Below are 23,680 nucleotides of genomic sequence, written 5' to 3'. Positions count from 1 at the left end.
TTAAATAATACGCCTTCACCTGGGTACGAAGTGATTTTACCAAGAGCAACTTTCCTTGATTCGGGGCGTCCATATCCTGTTGGGGTTATTCCACACAAATCTGTAGGAAGTTGCGCATAAGTAACGTCCTCGCCAGTTCAGACTTATCGTTGCACTCCATCCAAGCAATGAATTTTGACGTACCAACTGAGACACGATTAATAACCTCGTCACCTGGATCATCCTCGTTGTATATGACCATTTGCTGGTTCGGTAAATGAAAGGGTAGTTTAACTCAAAAACCGTGCGATGGTGAGTATGATTACCAAAAATTCTCCACGTAGACTCCGAAGGTGCCACATACCTATATAGAAAGACATTATTAAATAATGGAAGATTGGAATTTCAAAGATATAAATTATGTGAACAAACTGTTTAAAACATACCTACAGTTGAAGTGTTTCTTAATCTCGTTTTCTTTATCATCATTCTTGTTAGTTGCACGAATGTAGTCAGCACCTTTATGAATATATTTGAATAGATACTTTACTGATCGAGATTGTACACACCATTCAACGTTGATATGAGCCCTATAAAGCAGTGTGAGGCTCCTATTATAAGGAACCACAAATCCATTATCACATTCAATACCCTTTTTAACGATAACTTTCTTGTCATTACGTCGCATGTATATAGGATATCCAATATCAACTATTTTAGTGATCGGACTGTAAGGTTTTGGAAACTACTTTGTACATTTTCCTTCAGCCATGCAAACACTATCCTTATTCAAAGCACCACATGGTCCATGCATCATGACATCTCCTACTATCTCATACAGCGCTGGATCAATATCCTTGTCAGGAATCTCAGCACATGTTACCTTATCAATGTCATCACCAGTTGGTAGCTTGTGACCAGCCTCTAAAAAAAGAACGATATGTGCATGAGGTAGTCCCCGTTTTTGAAACTCAATCGTGTAGATCGCTGCAACGTTATGAATAAATTGTAGTTTTTAAAAGATTAGTTAGCATGATCATTTAGCAATGTTATGGACATTATCTTGCTAAACAAAATAAGATACTTAGTTTAATAAAACATACCGGCTTTTACGACACCTAACACATTTTCTTTGGTGAGTCTGTGCATGAGATCATCTAGTTTCATCTTGAACACTCGCGTACATATATCTGGCCTATCCTCTTGCTTCAAGTTATGCCTTTTTAGGTGCCTGGTAATCTCAGGCCATTTGGGATTACACGTAAAGGTTATGAAAAGATCCGGAAAACCAAAATGCTGGCAAGTAGTCATCGCATCTAGATAATGTTGCACCATATACCTTGTACCACCAGTATAAGAAGAAGGTATAATAATACGTTTACCCTTGTCAGAAAGATCAGTGTCACCTTCATCAACAATTTTCTTTATCTTGTCATAATTTTTGCAACGAAGTTTAGACTGATTCATTGATATGAAACGTAGTCTATTAGTCTCAATCATCGTGTACGCATCCACTAAGAACTGCTGGAACAATCTTCCAGATAAAGGGATGATTGGTGACTCGCCAACCCTCTCTTGTATTCGGTAAGCAAAAAACTCTCTCATAGTAATATGCAACCTTTTCCTCCCTTGGGTATCTACAAAACCAATATCGATACCAAGTCTGAACCCGTCCTCACCATAGGGAAAAAATAATGGATATTGCAAAGGCAGATACGCAGGATGTAGTTCACTGATCATTTTGAGATTTTCAGTCTTTTTACACTCGATGATGATATCACGTGCATCTACCTGACCATCGAAATCATTAGGTATCAATGCAGCAACTTCATTATTAGCTGGTAGATTCTCAGTCCTTCCATCACTTTTCCTGTCACACTTTAAAATTATCCTTAACCAGCTTGTATCACCGTTAGGATCAAACCTTCCTCGAACGTTTCGTAATGCATCCACATGTTTGTTATGTTTATCTAGCATATTTTTCATTTTCTCAACAACCTTCTCTCGCAATTTATCAGCCGGTCCCGTTTTCCTATAAAATTTTTAAAATAAATTCTTATAACAGTTAGAACCACATAACATTTAATAACAATACATATATGTTTTAAAATTGATTGATCTCAATGATTAAATTAAATATAAACCAAAAGAATAATAATCATACCCATAAGCAGCTATTCGGTTAGATGTTTCATTTGCGGTATCATATATATATAGATAGCTGTAAAAAGGCTCCTTCTTTTCCAGGAGGTGGTAGCAAATCCACTATAGAATGGTAGTTCTCGCCACTCATCTGGAAAATGTAAGGACTTTTCCCGTCGTTGATTTCTTTATTTATTTTTCCTCCAAGAGAAGTGAAAGAAAACATCATATTATACGCCCGGATAAACTCACGAAAGTGATCACGCAAATCACCATCATTATACATCAATGCTAATAACGAATTCGGAGGGGTTTTAAGAAGTGGAAGAACGACTTTACCCTGACCACAACACATGGAGAATATAGGCTTCCCACGACGATATCGTTTACCCAACATTTCTCCATACCACATATAAGCCTTACAATTACCACATATATATATAGGATCACCATCGTCGTAATAACCTGATTAGAATAATATTCATTGCTTAGTATTAATTGCACGATAGTTATATATTATGTATCAAATGAAATATATTAGTCCAATGAAAACCATAACCTCCATCTTTCAGACCAGGACTAACTGATTCTAATAAATCTGTTCTAGTAACAACGGTCTCGGTTGCATCCTCATCACAAAAATCAGAGGATTTAGCACGTTTTTTTGGTCTTCCTTTCTTTTTATTACCAGGCCTCGATTTTTCCATATACTCACTTTCCGACATAAAGTCTTCATCATTATCCCTACCGGACTCAGAATCAGTAGCAATAAAGCAAGCAAACTCTTCGGTGTTGATAGAAGTAGCCAAAAGATCTGTTTGTTTTTTAACGGAAAAAATAATAAGTGTAAATCAGGCATATAATTATTAAGCAGAAAAGAAGATCAAACCAATAGCTTCTTCTTTTTTTCTCCTCTCACGCATGATATGCATTCTTCTCTGCTGTGCATTACGAATTCCCTGGGGTGTTAGATTAGGAACTTCATTGATATTGTAACGAAACAAACCTCCAAGTTGGTCAATATCGGTTACACTGGTACGAGCATATCGTGCGTTCTTAGCATTACCACCTACAAATTCCAGTTAATAGTAAGCAAATTTATAACACGTGAATGTTTTAAAAATATAATTTACTTAAAATAACACTTTTATTCGGAGCAATCGACGAAGATGAACCTTTTTTCTGAGGACGCCCAAGCTTACGTTTCATTTTTTCTGGTGAATAGCACGAACACAGAAAAAAAAATGTGTGATCTAAATACACAGTCATTAACAAACTATATATATATAATATTATATTGCGCGATAATGCAAAATATACATTTTAGCTTCTCATAATAAAATAAGATTTTGGTAATAAAAAGAATTTCGAAATAGAAAACCTCACGATAATGTTAACATTACTTATTCTTCGCGATAATATGCCTATCTTCTCTAATGAACCATAATACTCCAACATCGAAAATTTACATTTTTCTTGATAATGTTAAAATACTATTGAAATACTTCTACATTACAATAACGCGGATCTATTAATAATTATTTATTACTCCAAATATGCAGAGTTAATCCTAAAAATATACCTCTACATTACAACGAATATATTATCCTAATGTTTTTATGAAATTCGAAAAGACTATCGTTATATTTCTTAGAAAATGAATATTCTCCCAAAAATATGGTTATTAAACATATCATCTCAATAAATTATATCACATATTTTTTTTTCGTGGACAATTATACTACAATTCGTTACGCAGGTGTTTTGGGGATAACTATGAACATCAAAATCCATACATGAAAATAATAATTAAAAAATCTTATTTTCATACACTGCGTCAAAAGTCAAATTTTATTCAAATCACATACGATGTTTAACACAAACCACAAAATCTAAAAATAAAAATTGATATAAAATCATTCCAAAAACATTAGCACGGAACTCGTAACATCAGGGTCTAACGACTGGATATCAACTCTCGAAACTGATAGACCTCGAAGCATGGTGAATTTAGAATAACTTGTGTGCAATCATACGACGTAGTTGCCAAGAAACACCCTGTATTATCGAACAAACGAAAATCAAATCATATTTATCGCATATACTTTACAACCATCTCATATCAAAAAAAAAAAAAAACCTCGTCGAACAATTATCTTCGCAAAACGAATGATGCAAATAATGACATCTTGTTTACATCCACCCAACTCACGAAGAAAAGTTTCAGCATAATCACCTTTCAAAAAACATGATAAACGTCGGTTCCTAAAGTTTCCCATCAAACAAATATCAGTCTGAGTTAAACTTAAAAATTCGTTTTTTAAATTCTATTAACATAAAATAGATTACCTTTCGTTTTTGAGATCGAATCTTATTATAGGCTGTGTTGAGTATCCTAAGGATCCAATTCTATCGCGAGAGTTTCCAACGTTGACAACCTTACCGATTAAATCTGTTTAAAAAAAATGAATATCAAATAATCAATATAGTAATTGCATGACAAATCGGTAATGAAAAATACACAGAATACTCACCCACACAGTAGTTAAAATCAATAGTCACATTCATAATATCTTCGAAAACAACGAACGAAAAATAACCATTGATATCTAAAGTATAAGAGCTTGCACATGTTGTATCACTGGTAAGTTGGATCATATAAGGATGTGTACTTGGCTTAAATTCACCAGTAAGAGGCAATAGATTAAAATTTATAAGAAGAACCCAATCTCCCTCGTTACATATCCTTGAATACTTATCATAAAATTCAATCGGTGCAGTTACATAAATCTTCTGTCCCTGAAAAGTATGGAATCAAACATTCAGACATTTATCATTACAAAAACTAAAACATAATCATGAAATTGATGTGTTATACCTTCCAATCCCCCATTATAAAGTCTAACGTGCGGTCACATTCAGGAAATCTTTTAAATTTACGTAAGACTTTCAACTTAGCCTTCCATATATGCTTGGTAGGATCAAGTTCGGAAATTCCAAACAGATTTTGATCATATTTTTGATATACGGCGGCGATAGATAGTAAATAAGCCATTTAGGTTAAACGCAAACCCAGAGCCTCAAAACAATTACGTCCAAAGGTAACTTAAATAATTACGTCCAAAGGTAACTTAAATAAACATAGCAGAGACAATACTTAAACCAAACTTTTTTTTCTTATTTATACAATTTAAAATAAAAGAATATATCGAATATTTTACATTTTTGAGATACCTTAATGCTTATTTTATATTTTTAGGATAACATACAACTTTGATAGAAATTTTATCATGATCACAGGGATACCGTTTCCGATTTGTATTAGGGATCTATTATAATATATTATTATAATTATAACAAATTTCCAATTTGTATTAGGAATATATCGGAGGTGAGCCATTTGCATCGTTATATATAAAAACGATTTATTAGCATTACCGAGTTATATATGACGACAACTTTTTAGGTTTTATAGGCACTACATCATGTCAATCGCTGCCTGTCTTTTAGCAATGAAAAACATGACTTACACCAATGTCTCCGATATAACTCCATCAAATAAACTACGCCGTATTTGTGTGAAAATACTGCGTATTTTCGAGCACATCGGTGAACCTGATAACACTTTAGATTTGGTGTTGGTTGATAAAAAGGTATTCCGGTGACTTTATATTTTCCGTGCATGTCACGTCTCTGATATACATATTTTTTTTTTAGGGTGATAAAATACATGGATCAATATCAAAAGGGTTTATAGACAGTTTTACATCAGAACTGAAGCAAGGAGATTCAATTATTCTCTACCGTTTTGGTGTAGTCCCTGTCATCGGAGACTTGAGGCCGACGTTGCACAATTATAAAATAATATGGAATTCTCAAAAATATTTTTCAAAGATCCCTTTCTATGATAACAACAACTACCTAAGTATTGTTGAATTTGGTAACATACACAACAATCTCCGAGACCCATTGTTTTTCATTGGTATGACTTTAGATAAATTAATAAATAATAACAAAAAATATATGCTATTTAATATCTATAAACTTTCTCAATGACTAACTAATCTTTTTATTAGATATAATTGGACACGTCGCAGTGATTGGAACATTTAGTCACAAATCCTCCAAGAGCCAAAGAAAGTGGGGTAATGTTTACATGGAACTCCGTAACGAATCGTAAGTTTTTAAAATATGTTTCTCATTTGCAATCACTGTAATTATCAATTTTTACTACATTATATGATTATTATATGCCCAACAGAGATGCTAGATTGCAAGTGTTATTACGGAAAGACTATGCACTGGACCTGATGACTGCTTTATCACGGAAAGAACACAAAATTAACATTTGTGTTATACGTTTTGTGCAACTGTTCAAATTTGCACATGGTTGGGCAGCGATAACTGCATACGATTGTACCAAAATTTTATTAAACCCTAACCTACCCGAAGTCGAGAGAATGCGGACCACAATCACAGAATCAGACGATGGTGTTAATATTAAGTCTTTGAATAGTTTTTTTTCGTATGTTTGGTTTTCTTTTTTATTTATGTTTTCATCATTTGACTCAATAAACGATGGTACTATATCAAAACTCTCCTCATATTATTCTTTTCGTATACATTACTTTCTTCAATTTCTAAAATATATGTTTATTATATATATGCATATTTATTTTCCTAGTAAAATATTATAATACTTTTAAATCAACAACGGTATCAATGGACTATGAACACAATTTTGCATTGAAAACAAAAAGTGACACTCTTTGTAAATCAAAAACAATACGCTAAAATGAGATGTTTTGCGAAACAGGTGAAGTTTATAGATATTGAATAATTTATTTATTACAATAAAAATAAAAAATAGCTATGTTGTTCAAGTACACAACCTATAAAAAACGAAATAAAAATTTAATATCTCCTACGGATACTGATCTTCATATCCATCATCCAAAGGGGTAAACTCAACTGAAGTTTCAAGCCTGGAACAATATGACAATATTCTAAAATCATAAAATAGATGTCAATAGAATACATATACAAGATATAACATCATAGATGGAATTTACATACCTCATCTTTGCTATTGCCACTTCTGGAGTAGGAGGATCTTCGAGAATATCAGATATGAATCTTTCCGATTCAACTATCCACTCATCTAATTACATATACATATTCACTATGCATGTGGAAACAATAAATTTGTTAAACTTCTGATTAATTGCCGTATTGAATAGATATTAATAGTTAATATTTACGTACCTCTCCACCTATTGAAAGAGAAAAATCGCAATACAATAATATCCCTTGAAGACCTATCACGATTCGTCCAAAGTTCTTCAAATTTTATTGCCAAGTTATCCCAAGCAATACATTTCAAGGAATTTCCACTGTATATATTTACACCAACATAGAAGATAATTAATATATTTTATTATATCAAGAAACCCAAGTCTGACACCAGATATTCTGAGGATAAGTTGTACTTACCCGAGATCTTCGAGTACAAAACGAATAAGTGGACGTTCTGTGGGTGTATCCGATGTATCGGACATATGAACTCCTCTTTGAAGTTTCTGAACAAAAGTGACAATCCCGAGAAGATCAACTGCAAAATTAAACAACAAAGTTAGAAAAAATTCATTTCTCAGTTAATGAGATAAACCAAGATAATAACATGCATGTAAGAAACTTACCAAGATATCGGTCTGTTTGAATCGACGCAAGCAAAATATCTATGAATGGACAGAAAGAGTATATTTCTCTGGAAGACTTCGGATCGGTTTTCTCAGTGATTGTATCCTCGTTGATACGTATATGACAGTTGTTTGACGATATACTTGGATGTGGTAATCTGTCGGTAACTGCAAAATTACCAAGAAAATACCACTCTCCTTCGAGCAATACATACTCGAATTTGTCAAGTATTTCAAATGGCATGGTACACAGGATGCGATTGTCCTACACAGTTTTAGTAAAAAAGAATCAATAAACGATTACATTCCCAAAACATGAACAGGGATAATCTTTTAAAATCTTATAAACTTACAAATTCATCAGCGAGAACTAACATCCGATTAGGGCAACCAATGAGACTAAAATCATAATAATTTCGAACTACTTGGACACAAATACGTTGCCCGCTGTTTGTCTTCTGAAGTTCAGAAACTCTATTACATGGAGACATTCGTTGTTTTTATTTAGTTTGGAGATGAAAGATGATAAAAATGAATTTTTATTTTTATAAGACGGATACAATAAACGGTTATGTTTTAAAACGCGGGTTTAAAATACTTTAGAAACGACGGTTATGCTTTTAAAGGCGGGTTTTATATACTTAAGCAACGATTCGTCAAAACTAACAAAATTAAATGACAATTTCTAACCAAAATTAACTATTTTTTATTAATAAAAAAATACGATAAATATATATAAGATCTATTTTCACATAAAAGTTTATTTTATTATTTTATGATAAGGTAAATTTCCATTCGGGATTACAACGGATCAAAGGATGTTATATTCGTTCGAAAATTTCCAAAAATAAATTTATATTGAACATTTTAGGAATAATGTCAAATTTTATTATTAAAATTCTGCAATCTATATATATAAGGTAGGGTTGATCCGTGCAACGAAAGGAAAAAAACATCAATTCATAAACATTATAGATATAGCATAATTCCAACCCGAAATCCATGTTTTATTTTTTCTTATGACGGTAAACTATAGGAGACTTTTTGATTAAAAAAATACAATATTAAAATAAAACCCTAGTAATTTTATTAATTATAACGGAAACATTTTAATAATCGTAATATGCCATATAAAATATAAAATTAAATAAAAAATAAAAATAAATAACTTAAAATCGTAATGCTTACCTTATGAAATTTACAAATTGGCCAGTCCCATCGCATGACATGCATCCTTGAAGGTAGGATACACAATACCAGCAACAGTCCTAATATCCTCATAAGAACATGGGCCCTTTCTCACAGCCAACAAAATCCTGAGATAATAAGCTTCGCCAGATTTATCCGAACAATCTGCTATAACACTAACTCCAGGGTCACCAATGACACGTCGTCTCCATATCTTTTGCTTACGATCCGAAACAAATTGACTTCGAATTTCTGAATACGTAAGCATCCTAGCTTCCGGGTATTATTTGTTGCAGTTCATCCAAGCTGTGAATTTAGATATTCCATTAGAACCAAGATTTCCGCCTTCATCAGTCATCACAATCTCAGATTCAGGAAGATGGAAAGGCAACACGTTTAGACGAACACTTCCACGTGTATTTGCACCTACGAAACATAATTAGATCGAAGTTACCAACCAATATAAATCAGAAAGCAGAACTTAATAAACACAAAACGATATCAAGTTGGATGTATAGTATATATCGCACCTGATGAGTTCATTATAGAGGTATAAAGAAAAAGTTCGCAGCAAAGAATGGAGTAAACCACGATATGACACTACATCTATATATAACCGAGTATTCTAGGGTTTTATTATAATTTTGGCATTTTTTTTATTGGAAATTTGATATTTTTTATTTTATAAATATACGCACACGTAAATACAACAGAATAAATTTTCTCTAGAATCTTCGAGAATCATTAAAACTGAATATATAATTCATTTGCTACATATACTGGATACTTATTCGTACAAATATTATGATCGTAATATATATATCACAATATTTATTTAACTATATCGTGATATATGTACATTTTATTAATTTTGATACTTATAACAAAAAAAAACGGACAGAGCTTAGATTTATATGAATCGGGTCGCAATGAAATCAATTTTCAGAGTCACGACAGTTTCCAGGACGTTACGTAGATGTGTTCAAGGATAAACCTAAATCCCAAAACAACGCTTTAAAAGGTCTATTGATTATAACCCCACTATCATATATAAGAGAATAATAAACGAACTATCGACATAATATCAAACTTGATAACCATAACTAAAACAAATGCGATAAAAAATGATCTAGAGACAAGGTGTGAATATGCGATACACGCGACGATTGTAAACATAAAATTGAATATAAATAAATCATTGTTAGAAAAGAAAGAACAACTATTTATAACGAAATATTAAACTCGTTCAAATTAAATAAAAATTAAGTAAGCATAAAATCTAAATCAATAATATTCTCAATAGAAAAAGGTTCTACCAAAACTCGAAACATAAAAATATATAAGATAATATAATAGCGAACTCATTATCACTAAACATCCTATGACATATAATTCTTCTTCCTTCTAGATCCAGATGTTTTGACAGGAGTAGGAATGACGTCAGGATCCTCACGATCTCTTTTAGAACTCACAGGAGCTGTCTTCTCGATAGAAACATTTGTATTTAGTTTAACAATGTCATCAGGAGCATCACAGTCACTTTTAGAAGATGCAGGTACAATCTTCTTGATAGAAACTTCTGCATTTACATCAACACTGACATGAGGATCATCACAATCACTTTTAGAACAGGCAGGCAGAGTTTTCTCAATATGCGCTCCTCTATCTTCAGCAATGAAGGTTTCCAAAAGCGGAGGCTTTAAAAAATAAAAAATAAATAACAAATAAATAATCCGTTATGCATAGTTACATATCCAAATATCTAGACAAAATAAGAATCGAAAGCATACCTCAGAATAGACCTGACTACAGAACGTCTGAATCATATAGTCATCAGATGTAAACCGGTCAACCGAAAACGAAGTCTTAACCTTTTTGACATTATCTTCCGTTACAACAACCTTAAAAAGGAACTCTTTTCCTTCTAGATCACGCAGTGATTGAGGAAGTCCAGACGAATTATCCTACAAAATATATTGGAAATATTTTAATTGAGGTATATAATCATAATGCTTATCAAATAAAACTACAGGTGTACCCCAACAGACTCCTCGAAAACTTCCTCGGCAGTCTTCTTAAACAATTTTTGAGCAATTTTGTCGAACACGACAAAGACTGCCGTCCCTCCAAAACCATCGTCCACGTTCAACAACAGAAAGAAACTATAAAAGAATAATTAGACAATTAGTTTTATAAATATAAAAAAAATATACGACATAATGATTATAAAGGTGTGTGGACGCCGAATTCAAAGAATATAGATTTGACTACCTAGCAACAACTTCAGACTCATAAACATTACTATTGCAATTAATTGCATTTCCAAGATGGCGGCGAAGGAGCATGGTCTCTCTCGGGTATAGGATGAACCTTTTTTCACACTTCTTGCATGCTATGTAATACCACGAATTACTATTGGCAACCGAGCGTATGGTCGCCAATGTCACATACTTACCGACCTGCTTATTTGAAACAATCAATGAGAACCACCAATATACAAAACTTTTTTATAAACAAAAATGATAGAGTATTGCATATTCACATACCGTATCGATCAAATGTATAGAATTTAACTTTCACCTAATATTAGTTCCCAAAAATTCATTGTTTAATGAATCTTTAGAAACAACACCCGAATCATCTTCGCTATGAATGAGAATGTACTTATCTTGAGGCAACCTAAACGGAAAAAATACAAAAACTAATTATAGTAGAACGAACATATGTACAAATAAAACCGTACTGTAATTCCATTGAATAGATTCTTACTCAGATCGGAATTTCTCCACAAGAGGACACACTGGATCAAACAAAATCTGAGTTGTATTAAAAGCATTTGAGACGCTCATCTCACCTAAAAAGTGTAAATAAATCGGTGTATCAAAAAATACATATAATCTATAATCGTCGCTAAAATTGAAGCAGCATAAATCATTAAGTAATATACCTCGATAGTTTTTGATACATGCAAGCCTTATAATAACCACACCGACGGATGCGCAATTACGTTTAACGTAATCAGCAACTTCTTTTGCGTAATCAGCCCAAAGAATACACGGTAATTGTAGATCACTGTTATAATTAATACATGATCATGAGTTAAATCATATAACTAAAAACAACACAAAATAAAATAAAATATTAAATTAGAACTAAGTATGTTACCTCTCATCTCTAAGATAAATCTTAAGTCTAGAACGACGTTTTCCTTGAGCCATGACGTCCTCAACATGACCAACTCTTACGATTTGTCCGACCACGTCTTAGCGTTTGTAATAAAGTAACACGAAACAAAAGAACCAAAACAATTAGCCAACAGCTATCTAATGCAAAAAAATGTTTAATACCGTGTCATAAAAAATGTTAAATAAACTATGCGTCTCAGTTTAGATATGGTACCGATCAAATAGCCATTGTCCAAATCAGTTGATAAAATATCTGGAAAACTTTTCATATATTTCTCGGGAACCTCTTGAGGAAAATCCAAGCATACAGAGACCAAATCTTTACGAAAAGATTTAGCGAAAAACCTTTCAACAATTGCTTGTATCCTATCATCCTAAGTTCCAAAGGACAATAAAAAAAAAATTAACCAACAAATAATTGGCTAACCGGGATATTCATAAATTATAGCACTAACCTCTTGATCAACCAAGACTATCTCAAGTGAACACCCCCCCTCTGCCTTTGAATCCATCCCAAACCTTGAGGATATTAACTTTGATAACAAAGTTATCAGAGCCAGGACGTAAATCCCTAACGAAAACATTAGATGCTGATTTTCTTTTAAAAATCGACATAGCTTAGACCACACGATATTATAACAAAGTAGAAAAAATTGGGAGAAACCAAGACCAAGAATGAGTCTCTATATATAGAGTAGGAGACATTATATATATATATATATACATATATATATATAAATAGACTTAATTCGGATATGATTTACTACTTTTTAGAATATACATATATCGCAACAAAGGGTAAAGACGATAAAATCTTCTAGTTTTCTTTATTTTAAAAATGTTAAAAACGATAAAATCTTCTAATTCTCTGTATAAAGCAAAAAAATAATACTCAGATAATATCAATTTATATATACTTTAACGGAAAATTAACATAATGAAGTTAAATTCAATTTTGAAAATGGCAAACATTACATTAACTGTATATACAAAGTAGAAAATATATTTAATAAATAACTAATTAGCGATTTAGGCAAATAATTTAAGGAATTCTTCCTAAACGATGTGTTTAAGCTACCAAAAACGATAATACATACCAATAATTAAGCGTAATAATAAATTAGATAAAATGAAATCAATCAAAATATCTTTACAGTTTACCATTTGTATAATTTATCCTCCGTATATAATATTTATAATTCTTAAACAATATATTGCATGAAAAAATAATTATTAGTCTAAATATAAAATGAAAAATCTCTACAATATATTGTAACAATCGTGCACATACGTAGAGATATATAAGATAATTCATATGAGAAGAAAACGACAATAACAAACTAAAAAACTGCAATGTAGTTTTACACGATATAAAAAAATGTATAGGCTGGTATTCCAAGGTTTATGTATTCGTGAAATGGAAATCAATATTGATCGGTTGACACCAATGCCTCCCGGAAACGTACCACTTCAGGACCAGCTGGTGCCAACATTATCCATGTGTAATTAGGAGCGGCTACAGCCATCCAATTACCTTATGATCACAAAAAAAAAACAATCGAAATAATTAATAACTTAACAAATACTTCTAATTTTTATCTAGTTATATCTATATTCGAAAAAGTATCATGAATTTCAGCCTTAGAATACCTCGAATGATAACAACTTTTGCAGACAGAACGATACATATTATCATATCATCATCACAATGCGTCAAACCATCGAGAAAATCTCGACCATGCCAACCAAACGACATGGTAGACGACATCCTCTAATAATTATAAAACAAAACAATCAGCGGGAAATTGGTTGTAAGTAAGTAGCTTTGAATTCTAAAATGTATGATAGTACACAATACCTCTGATTCTCCAATTCGATATATATCTCGTTCATCATGTAGCTTTCAAAAGGATATTGGGGATCAACGTAGTTTCCAACAGTCATAACACGTCCAATTAGATTTAACGCAAAAAAACATAAAAGGCAAGTCAACAATATAACCATTTACAACTTACAAAACATAACATCTGTCATATCACAAGAACATACGTAATACACACAGCTTACCCACACAACTGTTAACGTCGCAGGATCCTTCTATTATATCCTCAAACTCGGTAAAAGAAAAGCAACGATATGAGTTATCCATAACAAATACACCGACCGACGTTTACAGTTTACAAAACACCAAAAGAATGAGAAAAAACTCTATATCTGCGCCGAATCATATCTCGAAATATGTATTTATTTTATTTTATTTTTATAAAATATAAGCAACGATAGGTTTACGGAAAAGCGAAATAATATTGTGTTATAATTGAACTTTATTATGATAACAAAATTGATGTATATAATTATTCTAATATCATTTATTAAAATAAGAAATAAGTATGCCACAATAAAGAAACTAAAAAGAAAATATGATAAATAACTACTGTCTTCTGATAATCAACCAACGAACCCTAATGCATGGTATGCACTTCTAAACGAAGGATACACGACTCCACCAACAGTCCTAATATATTCAAAACTACATGGACCCCTAACTATGTCCAATAAGAGCCTCAGATAATATTCTTCTCCGTACTCTGTCGGCGATTCGTCCACAACACACGCACCAGAATTTCCCTTTAGTCTTGGCCTCCATGTCCTATTTTTACGATCCCATACAAACATAGAAGGAATCTCCGAGTACAAAAGATTCCTCGCCTCTGGATAAGACTGATTACACCTAAACCAAGCAAGGAATTTAGGTTTTCTAGCAGGAACACGTCTATCTAAATTATTAGAAAACGCAATATTTTCCCGAGGGAGATGAAAAGGCATAACTTGCCAATTAACACGTGGTCGCCTGTGAGCACCTAGACATGGACAATAGAAAAACGATCATATATACAATAACAACAATCAATAGAATACCGTAAAGGAAACTAACGATTAGTGACGTCTCTAAAAACGTAATACAAAACTCATTTACCAAACCCTTCCATCGAAGAACTCGAATGCAAACAATTCTAACAATGCAGACCGGTAACTCGCGAAGTCGCGATAGACGCATATATATACCTATACCGAAATATATGCATATATATAGAGATATAAGAATTATGTGGTTTACGTGTTGTTTGTTTTTTGGTAGGGTTTTTTAGAATGTTTTCCTTTATTTACATTTTATACATTTTAACGAATAGACTTTTTCACAGGACTTTTTATCTCTAAACAACTGAGTTTTTCCTTTTTAATAAGTAATTAAATAATTAATTATATATCATGTATATGATAAAAGAAACACCATGATTTTCATAGATGCTAAATGGAAAAAAACTAAAAGTTGTGATATGATCGGAGATATCTTCGAACCTCTAAAATATTTATAAATTTGAGTTACTTAGAGTCCAAGAAATCAATAAAAACATGCGTTATTTATGCGAATATATAACTTATATTATTTTCTCCGCTTTCCGTATCTCAATATCAAACAACAATAATAATGAAATTAAAAAAATATATTTATTGATTAAAATAAAAATGTCTGAAGAATAAAGAATAATTAAACTATAATTTGTATACATGGTAAATATTTTTTCAAAATAATATATGCATCTCTGAATAAGATGGATCATAACACTACTCAATGTAGACGTCCCACACTACCACGCGTGCATGACCTCTTACGCGGATATCTGCAGTGTTATAAAAAGGATTTGAGAAAGAGAAGGCGACCACGAGTTAATACTAAAAAGACAAATACAATCATCAAGTATTAGAAACTCACTGTTCCAAAAACTCATCTAACTCAGGAATACGGGGATTGAGTTCGAATTTAGTAGGAGAAGTGGAAGATATAGTGATTTTGCCTATGTTTATAAAACACATATAGAGTCAAAACAATAAAACAGAACGAATATAGAGAATATAAATTAGTATACTAAAAATACCTCCAAAATAATCAATAACGGCTCATCTAAGGACACACACGATGATATCTTGATCACAGCGCCTCCAAGATGCATAAAAGTTTTTAGCCATCTCACCGAACAATTCACAACTCAAATCAACACCACTAAATTAAAACACGTCACTCATAATCAGATGAATAGAATAAATAAAACGACAATATACAGTTTAAAACATCCAGCAGACAATACCGTTTATCTCTAAGACAGAACGTGACGGTTGAATATGAACCCCATATCTCGGAATCACATATATCATTACATGGATTGCCATATGAAGGAACAGAATGCTCTCCAGTCAGTAAACCACACCATGTCCCAGATCGACTTACATTTAAGACCCGACCTATCAAATCTTCATAAAAAACAAAAACTAAACCATGTTAACATCAACAACATAATAATAACGAAATTCAATAACTAAATCGAAAATAAACACACCAACTAAATAGTCATCATCATGGGCACAATCCAATATCCTTTGAAAATCAACGAAGTCAAAATAAGCATTTTCACATCTACGTGAAGTCTTGTCAATGATAGTTGATGGTAGGAACAATATTTTCTATCTATGAGAAGTCGGTCTACAACTATCATCACAATCGATAACAGAAAAACGGCTGATAATAATCCAACTACCAACATCTATGCGAGACGATGCGATACCGATCTCACCATCACTAATAGTGACCTGAATTTTAACACCCTGTGAATAAAATAGTCAATTAGACACCAACAAAAATTTAGAATATTTTTGTGTAATAGTACAATAAATACCTGTTCATCTGACAATATGAGCTCCATGGAAGAACGTTTTGAAATTAGCATATGCATCCACGTCTATAAAACCTTAACAAAGATAATACAACCATCTTTGGAATGACTCAAACGTGAAACACACCCACCAAAACACATTGAACCAAGAGAATCTGTATAAGTACACACCGAATCCTGGTGTCCAGATATACTAATATTCTTTTCGATGAGTATATCACTCAGTTCGACGTTTCGCTGATCTTCACTATCATCGTCAATATCAGTCTCATCATCCAACATAACATCTTCATCATCATCTTCATCATCATCTTCATCATCATCTTCATCATCATCAGTTGAATCAGCATCGTCATCATCTTCATCTTCGTCATCACCGTTATCACCTTCTGAGTTATCACTTGAACCATCAGATTCTTCACAAGACTCATCGTCGTCAATAAAATCATCCTCAGAATCATATTCATCTGTTTGGTCCATATCATCAGTATCATCGCCCGTCTCTGAATCAGACTCCATATAATCCTCAAAACCATAATCATCATCAGTACCACGACCAGATAAAACCTCGGTATCATCAGAGTCACTATCTTCTGCATAGATAAATATATGTAAAAACGGTGTAATTAATATTCTAAAAAAAATAAATAAAAACGATGTTCAAAACAAAAAATAAAGAATCAAAACCATTAGATTCTTTATTCATAACCCAAGCATTCCTCGAAAAATCCCATAGAAAAGTCTTCTGAGCATGATCGATCGTGTTAACATGATCAGAACCTAAATGCACAAAACAAACATTAGAACAAACATAGATACGTATAAAATTTAATATACATCATTAACAAAAATATATTACATGAAGAACAGAAATACCTCCTTTGATAAAAAAACTCGTGATCAAGAATAGATATATGATACGCAGAATCAATATCTACATAAAAATTGAACACGTTCGTAGATTAATATATAATAAGGGTATGCATCTGAAAGACTAAGATATAGCACTACAAAAGGTACAAAACTGTAAGATTAATAGACAGAACTACCTTCGATAACAGGATTATATGTCTGCAAGGTCCATTCGTCGATAGCAGAATCCATAAGTAGCTGGCATGGATAAGCTACAAATACAAAACAACTACTAATAAGTATTATAACTTGAATGAATAACCTAAAGAGTTACAACAACCTTTTTTGTGATATCCACGAAAACGTATGGAGTTACGTAACGATAATCAGTCATCTCTTTGTGATCCATATTCTAACGATGCGATTTCAACACAGACCTTAACCCGCTAGCATAAGTCTGGTTATCAAAACCTATAGTGGTATAAATTTTTAGAATTCATTAGAAAAATTGAGAGCATATATACTATTATGAAATTTGATAATAGTTATATATATACCCGAAGCAGTAGACGGAACTTCCCAAGTGATGATGACTTTAGATGGATGATCAAAGCTGTACTTAGACGAACACATAGTTAGGTTTGCATGCAAATAGACAAACATGATGAATCTTTTCTAAAGAGATCCAAAAAGTTAATGCTATTATAAAAACCCTAGCAAAATAAACACGGAACCCTAATAGAAAAACTAATGCGTAAATTATGAGACGTTTGGTTGAAAACGCTCATATTTATACGTCTAAACAACCTAGGGTTTAGTTTCTTGTGAAAAATACTAAAAGGTAATTATTGTTCTATATGCGATATTATCTTCCCATGAATTTCGTTGTTGTTAATTATAAAAATGTGAAGATTCCATTCTAGATAATAACAAAAGAAATTATGAAATATTTCCTCTTATAAAATATTTAATAAATAAAAATTATTTCCAAACATCGAATTATTACTAAAATCTATAAATTAAAAAAAAAACTAACCACATGATTCGAACCCGTGAGCATTTGATAAATGGACAAAGCACCTAACCAACACAGCTACCATCTCAGTCAGTACAAACTACATATTGGAAGGTATCTATAATGTTTTTGTTTTTGAAAATTGGGCCAAGTTATTAGAGAGAAAAGGTTAAGGTCCATGGCTTTTTTGATCTCAATTACAGAAGTTTTCTATTTTTAAAACAATTAATATCGATTTTAATGGTTAGAAATTAGTTAATTCAACCAATCAAATGATAACAATTATTAACCAATCAAATCATCAGAATTTCATTAATCAAAATGACACAAAAATTTGTCTCAATTACAGAAATTTTCCATTTTTAAAACAACTAATATCAATTTTAATGATTAAAAATTAGCTAATTCAACCAATCAGATTATAACAATTATCAACCAATCAAATCATCAGAATTTCATTAATCAAAACGACACAAAAAATTGTGCGTTAAACCACAGACGAATTCATTTCGCAAATACTATAATAGATACCAAGTGGGTTGCCTCCCACTAAGCGCTTGTTTCAAGTCATTGGCTTGACATTGTTGCTCGATTAGACTTAACCGGGGTCGTGACACTCCTTGGTCTCATCATTGGCCGATGATGGATCAATCAAAAACATCACTTCTCTTTCGTCTTCTCTTTCTTCAGCCAGATATGGCTTTATACGCTGTCCATTCACTGTGAATGAGTTTCCGGTTCTATCCCACAGGACAATGGCTCCGTATGGCTTGACTTCCTTTATCGTGAAGGGTCCGGACCATCTTGAACGTAATTTTTCTGGAAAAATCTTAAGACGAGAATTGAAAAGAAGTACCTTATCGTTAGGAGAAAAAGTTCTATGAATAATCTTCTTATCATGATATGCTTTAGTCTTCTCCTTGTAGATCTTCGAGTTTTCGTAAGCATAGTGTCGGATTTCTTCTAACTCATGAAGTTGAAGTAGTCTTCTTTCTCCAGCCTTTTTCAGATTCATGTTCATCTCCTTGATAGCCCATTGCGCTTTATACTCAAGTTCTACTGGAAGGTGACATGCTTTTCCATAAACTAGCTTGGGTGGTGTTGTTCCTAATGGCGTCTTTAATGCTGTTCGATATGCCCATAATGTATCGTCGAGCTTGGTAGACCAATCCTTGCGATGAACTGCAGTTGTTTTCTGCAAAATCGACTAGATTTCTCTGTTTGAGATTTCCACTTGACCGCTAGTTTGGGGATGGTATGGAGAAGCAACTTTATGTATAACTCCATTCTTTCTAAGAGGATTCTCGAAAACTTTGTTGATGAAATGCGATCCTCCGTCGCTTATCACAATTCTAGGAACTCCAAAACGCGGGAATATCACAGATTTAAACAGCTTCATGACGATTTTTGCATCATTGGTGGGACTAGCGACTGCTTCAACCCACTTAGAGACGTAGTCTACTGCTACTAAGATGTATTGGTTTCCAAAAGAAGTTGGAAAGGGTCCCATAAAATCTATTCACCAGACATCGAAAATTTCGACTTCGAGAATAAAATTTCAAGGCATCTCATTCCTTTTGCTTATGTTGCCCATCCTTTGGCATTTATCGCATCACGATATATAAGCTTGAGTATCTTTGAACAAAGTAGGCCACCAAAAACCTGCTTGCAAGATCTTTGAAGCGGTTTTGAAGGTTGTGAAATGTCCTGCGTAAGACGAGCTATGGCATCCGAATAAAATTCCTTCCATCTCTTCTTCAGCCACGCATCTTCGGAATAACCCATCATCACATCTCTTATAGAGATAGGGTTCATCCCAAAAATAATATCTTACGTCTTTCAGAAACTTTTTCTTCGTATAACCGAAAAATTGAGGTGGTTCTACATCAGCTGCTAGGTAATTCGCTATGTGTATAAACCATGGGGTGTTGAAAGCATTTGATCGTCGCATGAGTTTACGTGTTGGTGCGGTATTGGCATTGAGGGTAGTATCTATTGCATAGATGTTTTCTTCTGGCAAACTGTTATTTAAGGGCAATCTTTCTTCAACCCGAATTCATGAAAGATGGTCTGCAACTCTATTTTCTGCTCCTTTCCGATCTCGGATTTCGATGTCAAATTCTTGCAGTAGGAGGATCCATCTTATCAACCGAGGTTTAGCGTCTTTCTTATACATTAAATACTTGATTGCAACATGATCAGTATGAACTATAACCTTAGATCCGACGAGATAAGAACAAAATTTCTCAAATGCAAATACGACAGCTAGAAGTTCTTTCTCTGTTGTAGCATAATTGCATTGAGCTTCGTCAAGAGTTCTGCTTGCGTAGTAGATTACGTGCAGTTTCTTATCTTTTCGTTGGCCAAGCACTGCTCCGACTGCATAGTCACTTGCATCGCACATGATTTCGAATGGGAGTTCCCAATCAGGTGTTTGCACGACCGGAGCGGAGAAAAGAGCTTCTTTGATCTTATGAAACGCGGCTAAGCACTCATCATCGAACTCGAAGTTCGTTTCCTTGCAAAGCAAACGCGTAAGAGGTCTAGCTATTTGAGAAAAATCTTTTATGAATCGCCTATAGAATCCTGCGTGTCCTAAGAAACTACGGATGCCTTTTACGTTTGTGGGGGGTTGTAGGCTTGTCATGACCTCGATTTTAGCTTTGTCAACTTCAATACCTTTTCCTGAAATTCTGTGTCCAAGCACGATTCCGTCTCGTACCATGAAGTGACATTTTTTCCAATTTAATACTAAATGCTTATCTTCACATCTTTGCAGAACTTTACCAAGGTTGCATAAGTATTTTTCAAAAGAAGATTCATAGACAGAGAAATCGTCCATGAACACTTCCATGAAATCCTCAATAAAATCTGTGAAGATCGACATCATGCACCGCTGGAAGGTAGCAGGTGCATTACACAATCCAAAAGGCATACGTCGGTAAGGAAACGTGCCATATGGACAAGTGAATGTCGTTTTTTTCTTGATCCTCCGGGCAAATAGAAATTTGGAAAAATCCGGAGTATCCATCAAGGAAGCAATAGTAGGGGTGATTAGCTAATATTTCTAGCATTTTATCTATGAAGGGAAGTGAAAAATGATCCTTCCTAGTTGCTGAATTCAGTTTCCGGTAATCGATGCACATACGATGTCCAGTAACTGTTCGTGTAGCGATCATTTCATCCTTATCGTTTTTAATGACAGTGACTCCTCCTTTCTTCAGAACAACATGAACTGGGCTAACCCAAGTGCTATCTGAGATAGGAAAGATTATTCCAGCTTCTAAAAGCTTCATAATCTCCTTCTTGACAACATCCATGAGATTAGGGTTCAGTCTCCTTTGACTTTCGATTGAGTTTTTAGCATTATCCTCTAGATTTATCTTGTGCATACAAAGATCTGGAGAGATTCCAGATATGTCATCAAGTGAATATCCTAAGGCTTTTCTATGCTTTCTTAGCTCAGTCAACAGCATTGTGGTTTCTTCTTCCGTCAAACCAGAGTTTATTTTGACTGGATAAGTAGAATTTGGTCCAAGGAAGGCGTACTTAAGTCCGAAGGGAAGAGGTTTAAGATCGACTTTGGGGGCTTTAGGCTCGCTCCAAGGATCATTAATTGCTACAGCAGTGTCTTTAGGAGGTGTAGGAATGTTTGTTTGGTCCTTAATATCTAGATAGTTTAGAGGTTTCCTATAAGTTTTGGATTTATCAAGCATACGTGCACACTCACTTGAAATATCTTCAAGGAGATTGCGTTCATCTTTTGCGGGTGAAAGCGTGACACTTAAAGGGTCGTCTAGAAGCAGATCTTCATAGACTTCCTCAATAATTCCGTCTAACTCATCAAACCAACAAATTTGCCATCCAGAGTCGGTTTATCGAAACTTTTGTTCATGTCAAACTGCATAACTAGACCGGCTAGATGAAGGTCAATTTTTCCTTCAGGAGAATTGATTATGGCTCCGACTGTAGATAAGAATGGTCTTCCAAGAATAAGGGGGTCCTTAGGTTCTCTTTGTAGTTCTAGAACTACGAAATCGGTTGGTATGGAACATTTTTTGATTTCTACAGGAACATCTATTAGGATACCTACAGGTTGTCTAACAGAACGATCAGCTAGTACTAAATAAGTGGGCTTGAAAGTGTAGTGTCCTAAACGTTTTGCTACTGAAAGAGGCATCATGTTTATGCTCAATCCTAAATCACAGAGAGCACGCTCAAAGCTACATCATTGATGGTGCATGAAAGCACGAAGCTTCTAGGATCGTTTTTCTTTTCAGGGATTCGGCTTTGCAGAATAGAACTACAGTCATGGGTTATCATCATAACGCCTTCTTCAAGAGTTAAAGAATTTGTTAGAATACCCTTCATGTATTTTCTTAAAGCTGGAATCATAGCACAAGCTTCTACGAAAGGTAATCTCACATTTAATTGATCGATTAACTCTTTCAGCTTAGCTTTTTCTTTCTCTTTCTTAGGGGCTCTTAAGGCTCTAGGATATGGAGGTTTAGGTTTATAGACACGAGTTGGTGGAGGTGGAACTGGGTCTTCTCCGAGGATTTCCCGGGATGAATCTTTTCTTACTTCTTCTTCATCCTTTTCTCCTACCACTACTTTTTCAACATCTTCATTCGTGATTCTTTCTTTTTCTTTCTCCTTTTCCTTATCCTTTTCCTCATCTTCTGGATCTTTAGGAAATTCAGGCTCTTTGTAAGCTAATCCACTCCTAAGTGTGATAGCTTTCACATCATCGGAGGGATCTGCTTCACTTGAGCTTTCGAAAGAATTTTCACTTGACTCCTCTTCAGAATTTTCTAAGTTTTTAGAATTAGTTTTGATCATCAGGCTAAGGAGGGTGGAAAATTTTTCATTGAAATCCTCTTGCATTGT

Source organism: Eutrema salsugineum, unplaced genomic scaffold (assembly GCF_000478725.1).
Source record: "Eutrema salsugineum unplaced genomic scaffold, Eutsalg1_0 scaffold_12, whole genome shotgun sequence".
Taxonomy (NCBI): domain Eukaryota; kingdom Viridiplantae; phylum Streptophyta; class Magnoliopsida; order Brassicales; family Brassicaceae; genus Eutrema; species Eutrema salsugineum.
Note: the sequence above shows the minus strand (reverse complement) of the source record.